Here is a 12,835-nt window from a genome sequence, read left to right on the forward strand (position 1 = left end):
GTTTTCTCTTTCTTTTACTTTTCGATCAATTCCTTTTTTGAATGTACAAAATTTTTGGGAGTTCAGCATGTCTATTCACCGTGCAATGCATGTAGTTATTGATAGACAGAAAAATTTTACAGTACCAAAATCTTGTTCAAGTTGATTAAACAGAAAGAGGGCTTCGAGACGAAGATCTAGGCGCTTGTTTCACCTGATTCGAATAAACGAGCGAAAAATTATACTAGATCGAAGATTAGGGCAGAAATCGCGATCGAAAAATAATCGTGGAAAAACCCTGGAAAAAGAAAACTGACGAACAGGCTAACGAATGAACCTTCACTGTCTGTGACTAACGGATGAACAACGTTCGTTAAAACGAACGTACGGACGAACGTCCGCAAAATAAATAAACCGACGGAAAACCGATCTAATGAATTAAACTGGAAACTAAAAAACCGGATCTAGATCTAGGGTTTACTGAAATAAACCGACGAAAAAAACAGTGGCGGCGGCGGCTAACTCCGGTGAATGCCGGGGCGGCTCTGGCGGCGGCGGCGCGGTGCGCTGCTCGAGGCGGCGGTGGCTAGGGTTTGGCGGCGGCGGGCTGGCGGGGTGGGCTGCGGGGCAGGGCGCCGGCTTATAAAGCCCCGGGCGGTGGCAGAGGCAGGGTCGCCCACGGCCCGGTAGGTCGGTTGACCTTTTTTTTAAACGGATTTGCCGGAAAAATCCTAGAAAAATAAATAAAAAACTAAAAATACCAAAACAGATTTTCACCCTCTAAAAGAAATATTTAGAACAAGATGAACATTTTCTTGGCCCTAAAATGCAATTTTGAAAAATGCATATTTTCCTAATTCAAATAAAATTGCAATAAAATCCAAATAAAATTATTTATTTGATTTTAATATTTTTCCTCCAATATTTCAATTATTTTGGAGAAGTTATATTATCTCCTCTCATATATTTTAATTCGAAAATATTTTCGGAGAGAAAAATTAATTAAAACCAAAATGATCCTTGTTTCAATATTTGATAAAATTCAAATATGAAGAACGTGAAATCCCCAACTCTCTCCGTGGGTCCTTGAGTTGCTTAGAATTTCGAGGATCGCAAAACGAAAGTGCAATAAAATATGATATGCATGAATGACCTATGTATAACATTCCAAATTGAAAATTTGGGATGTTACAAACCTACCCCCCTTAAGATGAATCTCGTCCCCGAGATTCGGGTTGGCTAGAAAATAGGTGTGGGTGGTCTTTGCGTAGATCATACTCTCGTTCCCACATGGCTTCCTCCTCGGTATGGTGGCTCCATTGAACTTTGCAAAACTTGATAACCTTGCTGCGAGTAACTCGTCTGGCAAACTCGAGAATCTTGACTGGTTTCTCCTCATATTCAAATCACTATCCAACTGAATTGATTCCAGGGCACTGTATCTCTCAGAGGAATATCGGCCATCTCTGCATGGCACTTCTTTAACTGGGAAACATGAAATACATCATGAACTCCTGACAGTCCTTTGGGTAACTCCAATTTGTAGGCAACCTCTCCCATGCGTTCCAAAACTCGGTATGGTCCTACAAATCTTGGGGCTAACTTTCCCTTAACTCCAAAATATTTAACTCCTCGTAGTGGTGACACATGGAGATATGCTCTGTCTCCAATTTCATATACTACCTCCTTGCGTTTGGAGTCTGCATAGCTCTTCTGTCTGGACTGAGCTACCTTCAGTCTATCTCGGATCAGCTTAACCTTCTCTTCCGACTCTTTAATCAAATACGGTCCAAACAACTGGCGGTCTCCAACTTCATCCCACATCAACGGCGTTCAGCATCTTCTTCCATACAGGGCTTCGAACGGTGCCATCTTCAAACTGGCCTGGTAGCTGTTGTTGTATGAGAACTCCGCATAGGGCAGGTTGTCATCCCTACTAGATCCATAATCTAGCACACAAGCTCTCAACATGTCTTCCAGAATCTGATTGACTCTCTCAGTCTGTCCATCTGTCTGTGGATAAAAGGTTGTGCTGAACTCTAGCCTTGTACCCAAAGTCTGGTGCAACTGGTGCCAAAACTTTGAAGTAAACTGTGTTCCTCTATCTAATACGATGGTCCTCGGAACTCCGTGCAGACATACGATCCTGGTCATGTATATCTTGGCCAACTTTGCACTGGTATAAGTGGTCTTCACTGGGATAAAGTGAGCTACTTTGGTCAAGCGATCCACTACTACCCAGATAGAATCATATCCCGATCGGGTCCTGGGTAATCCGGTGATAAAGTCCATGCGAAGCTTGTCCCACTTCCATTCGGGTATCGGCATAGGCTGTAGTAGTCCTGCTGGCTTCTGATGTTCTGCCTTCACTCTTTGACATACATCACATACGGCTACATACTCGGCAATATCCTTCTTCATTCCAGTCCACTAGAAACGCTCCTTCAAATCCAAATACATCTTAGTGTTTCCGGGGTGTATCGAGTATGGCGAGTCATGAGCTTCCTGAAGTATCAACTTCCTGATCTCTGCATTATTGGGCACATATACACGGTCCTCAAACCACAAGGTGTCGTGTTCATCCTCACGAAAACCTTTGGCTTTTCCTTCACTCATCTTCTCCTTTATCTCGGCAATTTCTTTGTCATCCTTCTGAGCTTCTCGAATCTTTCCCAATAACGTTGATTGAACCTCCAATGCTGCAACAAAACCTCTAGGAACTATCTCCAAACGAAGCTCCCTGAGATCTTCTGCTAACTCCTTTGGCAATCCTCCGCTCATGAGGTATTGGCATAACTCTTCCGGCTCAAAGCGTTTGCTACGACATTGGCCTTTCCTAGATGATAGTGCAATTTCATATCGTAATCCTTTATGAGTTCCAACCATCCCCTCTACCTGAGGTTCAGCTCCTTCTGAGTAAAAATGTACTTCAAACTCTTGTGATCCGTGTACACATCACAACGGTTTCCAATAAGAAAATGTCTCCAGGTCTTGAGTGCATGCACTACAGCTGCTAACTCCAAATCATGCGTGGCATAATTCAACTCATGCGGTCGAAGTAGTCGTGAAGCATATGAAACAACTCTTCCGTCTTGCATAAGTACTCCTCCAAGTCCTAAGCGAGAGGCATCGCAATACACTTGGAAATCCTTGCGTATATCCAGCAGAATCGGCACTGGGGCTGTAGTCAAATGTTTCTTCAACTCCTGGAAACTTGCTTCGCATTCTTCAGTCCAATGGAACTTAGTATCCTTCTTCAGCAATGTCGTCATAGGCTTTGCAATCTTGGAGAAATTCTCAATAAATCTCCGATAGTATCCCGCGAGTCCAAGAAAACTGCGGATTTCTCCAACTGAGGTGGGTGCCAACCACTCGGTGACTGACTGGACCTTGCTAGGATCCACTTCTATACCTTCTCCTGATATAACATGTCCAAGAAATCCAACTTCCTTCAACCAAAACTCACATTTGCTGAACTTGGCATATAACTGATGTTCCCTGAGCTTCTTGAGGACTAAGCGCCAATGCTCCTTGTGTTCCTCTTCATTCTTCGAGTATACCAAGATATCATCAATGAACACCACAACAAACTTATCCAAAAACTCCATGAACACCTTGTTCATCATACTCATGAAATAGGCAGGGGCGTTAGTCAGTCCAAATGACATAACCGTATACTCATACAACCCATACCTTGTGGTGAAAGCTGTTTTTGGTATATCCTTTTCCCTAATCTTCAGCTGGTGATATCCTAATCGCAGATCGATCTTCGAAAACACCTTAGCTCCTTGCAGCTGGTCAAACAAATCATTGATCATCGGTAGTGGGTACTTGTTCTTGATCGTCACTTCATTCAACGCACGATAATCAACCGCCATTCTTAACGATCCATCCTTCTTCTCGACCAAGAGCACTGGGGCTCCCCATGGCTATGAACTTCGTCGAATGTAACCTTTCTCCAACAACTCCTTAATCTGCTTCTTAATCTCCTCCAGATCATTCGCGGGCATCCGGTATGGTCTCTTCGATATTGGTCCCGTGCCTGGCAACAGCTCTATCAAAAACTCGATGTCTCGATCCGGCGGCATTCCTGGTAGCTCCTTTGGAAATACATCCGGGTAATCCTTCACTACAGGCACTTCCTCCTGAACAACTCCCGTGAGAGAATTTACTTGGGTCCTCCTCGGCGCATGCCTGGATACATACTTGATCCTTTTTCCCTCCGGGGTAGTGAGTAAAATCGACTTACTGGCGCAATCGATGTTTCCCCCATACATCGATAGCCAATCCATGCCTAGTATCACATCCAATCCTTGTGACTCCAAAATTATCAGGTCTAAGGGGAAAACATGGCTTCCAATGGTCAATGGCATCTGAAAACATCCTGGACTTGCCATATACTCCGCTCCTAGTGAGCTTACTAACATAGGTGTCCTAAGTACTTTAGTGGGCAACTTATACTTATCCACGAATCCCCTTGAAATGTATGAATGCGATGCACCAGTATCAAAAAGAACAATTGCGGTAAATGACTTAACCAAAAACTTACTGATAACTGCATCCGGCTGCTCTTCAACCTCCTCCACGTTCACGTGGTTCACTTGTCCCCTGTTGAAAGGGTTGGGCTTCTCCCCAGAGCTTCCATTGCCATTACCATTCTTCGTTTCAGGGCACTCAGTGGCATAGTGTCCAGTCTTCCCGCACTTGAAACAAGTAATGTGACTTAGATCCTTCTTGGTGGGTGTGGCTAGGTTGGAGTGGTTCTGATTACTGCTTGCTCCACTCCCATTCCCATTCTTGGGGCCATTGTGGTTATGGGAACTTCCTCCATTGTGGGTATGGCCTCCATGGTTATGGGTAAGTCCTCCCGAGTTCGGGGTGAAACGAGGCTTCTGCTGAGCTCCTGAATTGTATTTTCCTTGTCCATACTTCCTCTTGCGGCTCTCAATCTGCTGCTGCTTCCCTTCAATCATAAGAGCCTTGTCTACCAACTCCTGGTAGTTGTTAAATGTTGCCACCATCAACTGCATGCTCATCTCATCATTCAGCCCTTCCATAAACTTCTCCTGCTTCGCGGCATCTGTGGCCACATCATCAGGGGCATAACGAGATAGCTTACTAAACTCATCTACGTACTGAGCCACAGTATGATTTCCCTGGTGCAAGTTGCGAAACTCACGCTTCTTCATGCTCATAGGTCCAGTTGAGACATGGGCTGTGTGGAATGCTTGCTAAAACTGATCCCAACTGACATTGGCTATAGGGAAAGTGGCTGTGTAATTCTCCCACCATGAGGCTGCTGGTCCATCCAACTGATGTGCGGCAAAACGCACCTTCTCTGCATCTGTGCAACCTGCGGTGGTCAAATCCCTTCCAATCCTGCATAGCCAGTCATCCGCAACTATTGGCTCGGTGCTACTGGAAAACACCGACGGCTGCAACCTCAGAAAACGGGCTAAGTTGTCAACTGGAGGCGGGTTGTTGTTGTTGTTGTTGCCTTGGTTCTGGACTAATATCTGCATCAAGGCATTCTGCTGCTGGATCAACTGGGTGATCTCCGGTGGGAAGACAAATCCGGTATCACGTCTCGGAGGCATCTGATGGGTTTAGAGGGGAGAGGTTAGAATAGAATTGAGGTCTAGTGAGAAAACACTACCCATATGCACATGAGACAAACACAATCATATCATATCACTCAATCAATCAAGCAAGGGCATACAATAGGTCTAGAACTATCGTTACAAAAGTGCTCAGACTACTACTATATACATGGGGAAAGACTACTAATCATATGGTGGTCATCTAGAAATTTTGATCGGTGGAAGACTCCATGATGTCCGCTCCAGCTTCGTCTTCATAGTCATCGTCACTATCATCGGGGTCGGAGTCGGTGTTGCCGATGATGATGTAGTCTTCAGAACGAATGTCCTTCGACTGCTCGTCATCTCCTCCTGGCGCGGGATCTCCCATGAAGACTCCGATCTTCTTTATCAGGTCGTCATTCTTCTCCAATAGTATTGCGATTTCCTCCTCATATCCATCGCGTGTAGACTTGAGTTCCTCTTCTAGCTCTCTGATCTTGGTCATCGCATTCTTCAAATCTATCATGCCTGCGCACATCTGGTTCTCCTGGCGTCGAATGTGTTGGTTTAACTCCTGGATGAAAGCTGCAATGGACCTATCCTTCCTGGTGCTGATCATCTCTCGTTGCTCGTCTCGGCGCCCACATATCTGGTAGATGGTGTCCTTAAGATCCGTGTGATAAACTTCGTCGATGCGTCACATGGCGATGTGGGCTGCCATGCTCTTTCCTAGACTCCAGGTTGGGGCATCAAAGGAAAACTCTATGGGCTCAGTGACTGGCGTGAATGTCCTTCCTGGAATTTGAACTCGGATCATCCAGCGCTCCTCTTCTGGTAAAGTGGCGGTGTGGGTTCCGGTGAAGCTTGGTATTCCAATGTTCAGGTATCTAGTGACTTCCTTCAAGTGTCTCCCAAAAGGTGTGTCTTCATCCGGTTGTGCAAACTTGTTCCTTGAGTCCACCATCCTAAAGAGTAGAAAATGGAGAGGAGTCAGAAATGAATAGAGAAGAGTGACCTATGGCTCATCTTAGTGGTCGTGTCCTACATTCAGCATGTGCTCTGATACCATCTCGTAGCGACTCGACCTCGGAAGGTCAAGTCTCTGTGCTTCAGTGTCATCCCTGGATCGGTAATGCTGACACACACAGTACTCGAAGGATTTATAACAGTAGCAATCACACACTTATTACATCGAATGTCTCAAAAGAGAACTTATTACAGTAAATATGGCTTAAGGCCATCTAAATAAGATAACAGCGGAAGTCTTGGAAGATAAAGTGAGTCCATCAACTCCAACGGCATAGCCGAGTGCATGACAAATGACCTATGGCACCTTACTCGTCGTCTGAAAAGTCTGCAACATGATACGTTGCAGCCCGAAAACGGGTCAGCACATGGAATATGCTGGCAATATAACACAGTAGAGTAATGAACAGATAGATGATATCACTACATGTATATATGGCTGGTGGAGGTTCTATGGTTATATTGTTTTTGCGAAAAGCCAATTTTTTCCTCCAACAAAGGAATAAATTTTATTTAACTACCATGGTGGTTGAAATATCATTGAGAAGGTTCCTCAAGTCAATCCCAATTAAAGTATTCATTAACAGCCCAACAAATTAATTAAGAGTGATGAGATCAAATCAATAATTCAAGTACCAGATACTCAAGATGTCCATAACCGGGGACACGATTAACCATGATTAGTTTATACAATCTGCAGAGGTTTGCGCACTTTTCCCCATAAGACTCGATCTCCTCCGTTTGATTTCTCACACTGCATGGTTTTTGAGAAACGGATGACTGAGACACAGTCTTTCAGAAGCATTAACTCTTTACTCTGGGTAGACAATTACACCTACTTTCCCTCTACATCTGCTAGCCTACCACTGAAAGAGGTCATGCAACATACTCAACTATGCCAGAGCCCATAATGGCTTGTGTCTGCACACGGAAGTTTCTAGCATGAATAATTTTATGATCCCTTTGAGCCTGGGTGGCGGACCGAACGATGATCACACGGGTACTCCGGGATATCCTAGGACAACACTGGATTCTCCAGGTGCCCACAAGCAATCCACCCAGATGTGTATTAAAGTTGCCACCTTAAGTTGAACCATTAATTAACAACTCACATCTGTCACGTATTCACTCAAACCCAATCCACGTCTATGAGCATAGCATAGCAATATAAGCATAACGTAGAAGTAACTCCCAGGGGTTTGATAATAAACAGGGCAATAGGTTCTACCTCATCATCTACTTCCCAAACCCACATGTTAAGAGATCCTACTCATGCAATGTGTGAGGGTTGTAACTAATGCATAAAAACTGGGTATGAAAGGGGTATGATCAATGTGTTACTTGCCTTGCTGACGATCCGCAAAACCTAGTGACTCGTAGTAGCACGCTTCGCACTCCGGGAATTCTATCGCAACCAAACAAGAGCATACATAAGCAATCAAGCAAAGATGCACGGGTAAAACTCAAAAAAGAAGATCTGACCAGAAAGTTCAACTGAAGAACTCCGGTTTGCAAAAAGAATCAAATCAAATGGAGCAACGAAACTCAATCTGCGAAAGGAACAAGATCCGTTTACTAATCTGGACTAAAGTCAAATTTTACAGTACCAAAATCTTGTTCAAATTGATTAAATCGAAAGAGGGCTTCGAGACGAAGATCTAGGCGCTTGTTTCACCTGATTCGGATAAACGAGCGAAAATTATACTAGATCGAAGATTAGGGTAGAAATCGCGATCGTAAAATAATCGCGGAAAAACCCTGGAAAAAGAAAAACTGACGAACAGGCTAACGAACGAATGTTCGCTGTCTGCGACTAACGGATGAACAGCGTTTGTTAAAACGAACGTACCGACGAACATCCGCAAAATAAATAAACCGATGGAAAACCGATCTAATGAATTAAACCGGAAACTAAAAAACAGATCTAGATCTAGGGTTTACCGAAATAAACCGACGAAAAAAAATGGCAGCGGCGGCGGCTAACTCCGGCGAACGGCGGGGCGGCTCCGGCGGCTTGCGCGGCGAGACGGCGGCGGCGGTGCGGCGCGCGACTCGAGGCGGCGGCGGTTAGGGTTTGGCGGCGGGGTGGGCTGCAGCAGCGGCGGGCTGACGGGGTGGGTTGCGGGGTAGGGGGGCGGCTTATAAAGCCCCGGGCGGTGGCAGAGTCCGAGTCGCCCACGGCCCGGTAGGTCGGTTGACCTTTTTTTTAAACCGATTTCGCGGGAAAAATCCTAGAAAAATAAATAGAAATCTAAAAATACCAAGACAATTTTTCACCGTCTAAAAGGAATATTTAGAACAAGATGAACATTTTCTTGGCCCTAAAATGCAATTTTGAAAAACACATATTTTCCTAATTCTAATAAAATTGCAATAAAATCCAAATAAAATTATTTATTTGATTTTAATATTTTTCCTCCAATATTTCAATTATTTTGGAGAAGTCATATTATCTCCTCTCATATATTTTCATTCGAAAATATTTTTGGAGAGAAAAATTAATTAAAACCAAAATGATCCTTGTTTCAATATTTGATAAAATTCAAATATGAAGAACGTGAAATCCCCAACTCTCTCCGTGGGTCCTTGAGTTGCTTAGAATTTCGAGGATCGCAAAACGAAAATGCAATAAAATATGATATGCATGAATGACCTATGTATAACATTCCAAATTGAAAATTTGGGATGTTACAAAAGTTCTCGATGATCTTCCAAGGTAATTTCATGAGCTAACTTAAGAGTTTTTAGTTCTTTAATTAGACACTCAATCTCCTTCTTATAATCATCATTCGTTTTATCTCGATTAGCATGATTAATAGCAAGTTCATCATAGTTTTCATCACTAGAGTTGTCAACAAGTAAATCATCATCACCTAGCAAGTCATCTTCATCACTTTTGAAATCAACATACTCGGGATGTGATACCTTTGGGCCTTTAGCCATGAAGCATCTTCCAATTCCTTCATTTGGTGAGTCAAATATGCCATAGGAGTTGGTTGACACAAGTGCTAGACCGGCAACGCCTTCTTCTTGAGTATATTCGGAGTCGGAGTGATAACTTCCCTCGGAGTGATTGTCGGAGTCGGAACCGGATACCCATTCACCAACATGAGCTTGATGTCTTCATTTTGTGTAGCTCCTTGGTGACTTGTCCTTCCTTTCCGAATCCTTGCTTCTGCGAGAGGTTCTTTGTTCGTAACGATCATCTTTACTCCTTCTCTCTCTTGGAGGTGATTCTTCTCTTCTACTTCTCCTTTTGGGCGAAACTTCTCTTCTTTTGTAGGGAGCCGTACACTCATTGGAGTAGTGTCCGGGTCTTCCACAATTTTAGCAATTACGCTCACGACTAGAAGATCTTTTGTCATTGTAGGACCTTGACTTGGAACTTCTTTCTTTGCTTCTACTCTTGTAGAACTTGTTGAAATTCTTCACCATTAGGCTCAATTCCTCATTGAAGGCTTGTTTCCCTCTTGATGATGTAGGAGCATCACATGAGGCTTTGTAAGCACCACTTGACTTGTTGTGAAGCTCTTCTTTATCCTTGAGTGACATCTCATGAGCAACAATTCTTCCAATGACTTCTGTTGTCTTGAGATCTTTGTAATTGGGCATCATTTGGATCAATGTGCACACGGTATCATATTTTCCATCCAAGGCTCTTAGGATCTTCTTGATGATGAATCTTCACTTCCTAAGCCGGCAATCTCATTTGTGATGAGAGCAAGCCTAGAGTACATTTTGGCGACACCTTCACCATCCATCATTTTGAACTTGTCAAGCTGACTTTGAAGCACATCCAATTTGGATTCCTTGACGGAGTAGGTACCCTCGTGCATATCAATCAAAGTATCCCAAATTTCCTTTGCATTCTCAAGACGGCTGATTTTTTTGAATTCTTCGGGGCACAATCCGTTGAAGAGAATATCGCAAGCTTGAGCATTGTATTGCAGCATCTTCAACTCTTCCGCGCTAGGTTCATGGTTCGGTTCTCTTCCATCAAAGAATTCACATTGCGAGCCAATACACACAATAGCCCAAACAGCGGGGTATGTCCAAGAATATGCATTTTCATCTTACGCTTCCAACTAGCAAAATTAGTACCATCAAAGTAAGGACCTCTACGATGGTAATTTCCCTTGCTAGACGCCATACTCTCCTAGGTTGTGAAACCAAGGCTATGATCACCAAATCTATGGAAATCAAGGCAAATGAAGACCAAAGCTCTGATACCACTTGTAGGATCAAAAGTATGTCTAGAGAGGGGGGTGATTAGACTACTTGATCAAATAAAAATCTATCCTTTTCCAATTTTAAGTCTTGGCAGATTTTAGCAACTTAGCACAAGTCAAGCAATCAACCTACACATGCAAGTCTAAGAGTATAGCAGCGGAATGTAAAAACATTGCACATGAAGGTAAAGGGAGGAGTTTGGAGGGAGCAAACGCAATGTAGACACGGAGATTTTTCGCGTGGTTCCGATAGGTGGTGCTATCGTACATCCACATTGATGGAGACTTCAACCCACTAAGGGTAACGGTTGCGCGAGTCCACGAAGGGTCCATGAAGAAGCAACCTTGTCTATCCCACCATGGCCATCGCCCACGAAGGACTTGCCTCACTAGGGTAGATCTTCATGAAGTAGGCGGTCTCCTTTCCCGTACAAACTCCTTGGTTCAACTCCACAATCTTGTCGGAGGCTCCCAAGTGACACCTAACCAATCTAGGAGACACCACTCTCCAAAAGGTAATAGATGGTGTGTTGATGATGAAATCCTTGCTCTTGTGCTTCAAATGATAGTCTCCCCAATACTCAACTCTCTCTCGCAGATTTGGATTTGGTAGAAAGATTATTTGAGTGGAAAGCAACTTGGGAAGGCTAGAGATCAAGATTCTTGTGGTTAGAATGGAATATCTTGGTCTCAACACATGAGTAGGTGGTTCTCTCTCAGAAAATATATGTTGGAAGTGTAGGCACGTTCTGATGGCTCTCTCCACAAATGAAGAGTGGGTGGAGGGGTATATATAGCCTCCACACAAAATCTAACCGTTACACACAATTTACCAAACTCGGTGAGACCGAATCATGAAACTCGGTCAGACCGATTTAGTTCAAAATGTGAACGTTAGGCTTTTCGGTGGCACCGACATGTCAACTCGGTGGGACAGATTTTGTTAGGGTTAGGGCATAACGTAATATCGGTGAGACCGATCACATAAACTCGGTAAGACCGATTTCTGTAACAGGCAAACAGAGAGTTGGTCAGGCAAACTCGGTGGGACCGAATCGCTCATTTCGGCGAGAACGAAACATTATGAAAGGGAATACGAGAGTTTGCATTGCGAACTCGGTGGGACCGATCGCTCATCTCGGTTAGACCGAAACATTATGAAGGGAAACAGAGAGTTTGCAATCCCATCTCGGTGAGACCGAGATCCCTATCGGTGAGACCGAACTGATTAGGGTTTTTGGCTGTGGCTATGTCAAATGAACTCGGTGGCGCCGGATAGATCAAATCGGTGGGGCCGAGTTTGACTTTTGGTTTGCGACATATGTGGATATGAGAAAGTGGTTGAGGGCTTTTGGAGCATATCACTAAGCATTTTGAGCAAGCAAGCCATTAAGCAACACCTCATCCCCTTTTAATAGTATTGGCTTTTCCTATGGACTCAATGTGATCTTGGATCACTAAAATAAAATGTAGAGTCTTGAGCTTGAGCCAATATGTGTCCTTAGCATTTTGAGGGGTCCACATTCCTAGTCCATGCCATGCCAATCATTGAACTTCCTGAGATGATCATCTTGAAAGAGCATTAGTTCAATGAGCTATATGTTAGGAATTACCAAAACCACCCAGCGATAGTTGCACTTTCATGGGGTCCAACTGGAAACTAAGGGATATTAAGGCCTCCTTTTAATAGAGAACCGGAACAAAGCATTAGCACACAGTGATACATGAACTCCTCAAACTATGGTCGTCACCGGGAGTGGTCCCGACTATTGTCACTCCGGGGTTGCCGGATCATAACACGTAGTGGGTGACTATAACTTGCAAGATCGGGTCTAGAACATGGATATAATGGTGATAACATAAACGGTTCAGATCTGAAATCATGGCACTTGGGCCCAAAGTGACAAGCATTAAGCATGGCAAAGTCATAGCAACATCAATCTCAGAACATAGTGGATACTAGGGATCAAGCCCTGACAAAACTAACTAGATTACATGATGAATCTCATCCAACTCCTC

Source organism: Aegilops tauschii, chromosome 4 (genome assembly GCF_002575655.3).
Source record: "Aegilops tauschii subsp. strangulata cultivar AL8/78 chromosome 4, Aet v6.0, whole genome shotgun sequence".
NCBI lineage: Eukaryota > Viridiplantae > Streptophyta > Magnoliopsida > Poales > Poaceae > Aegilops > Aegilops tauschii.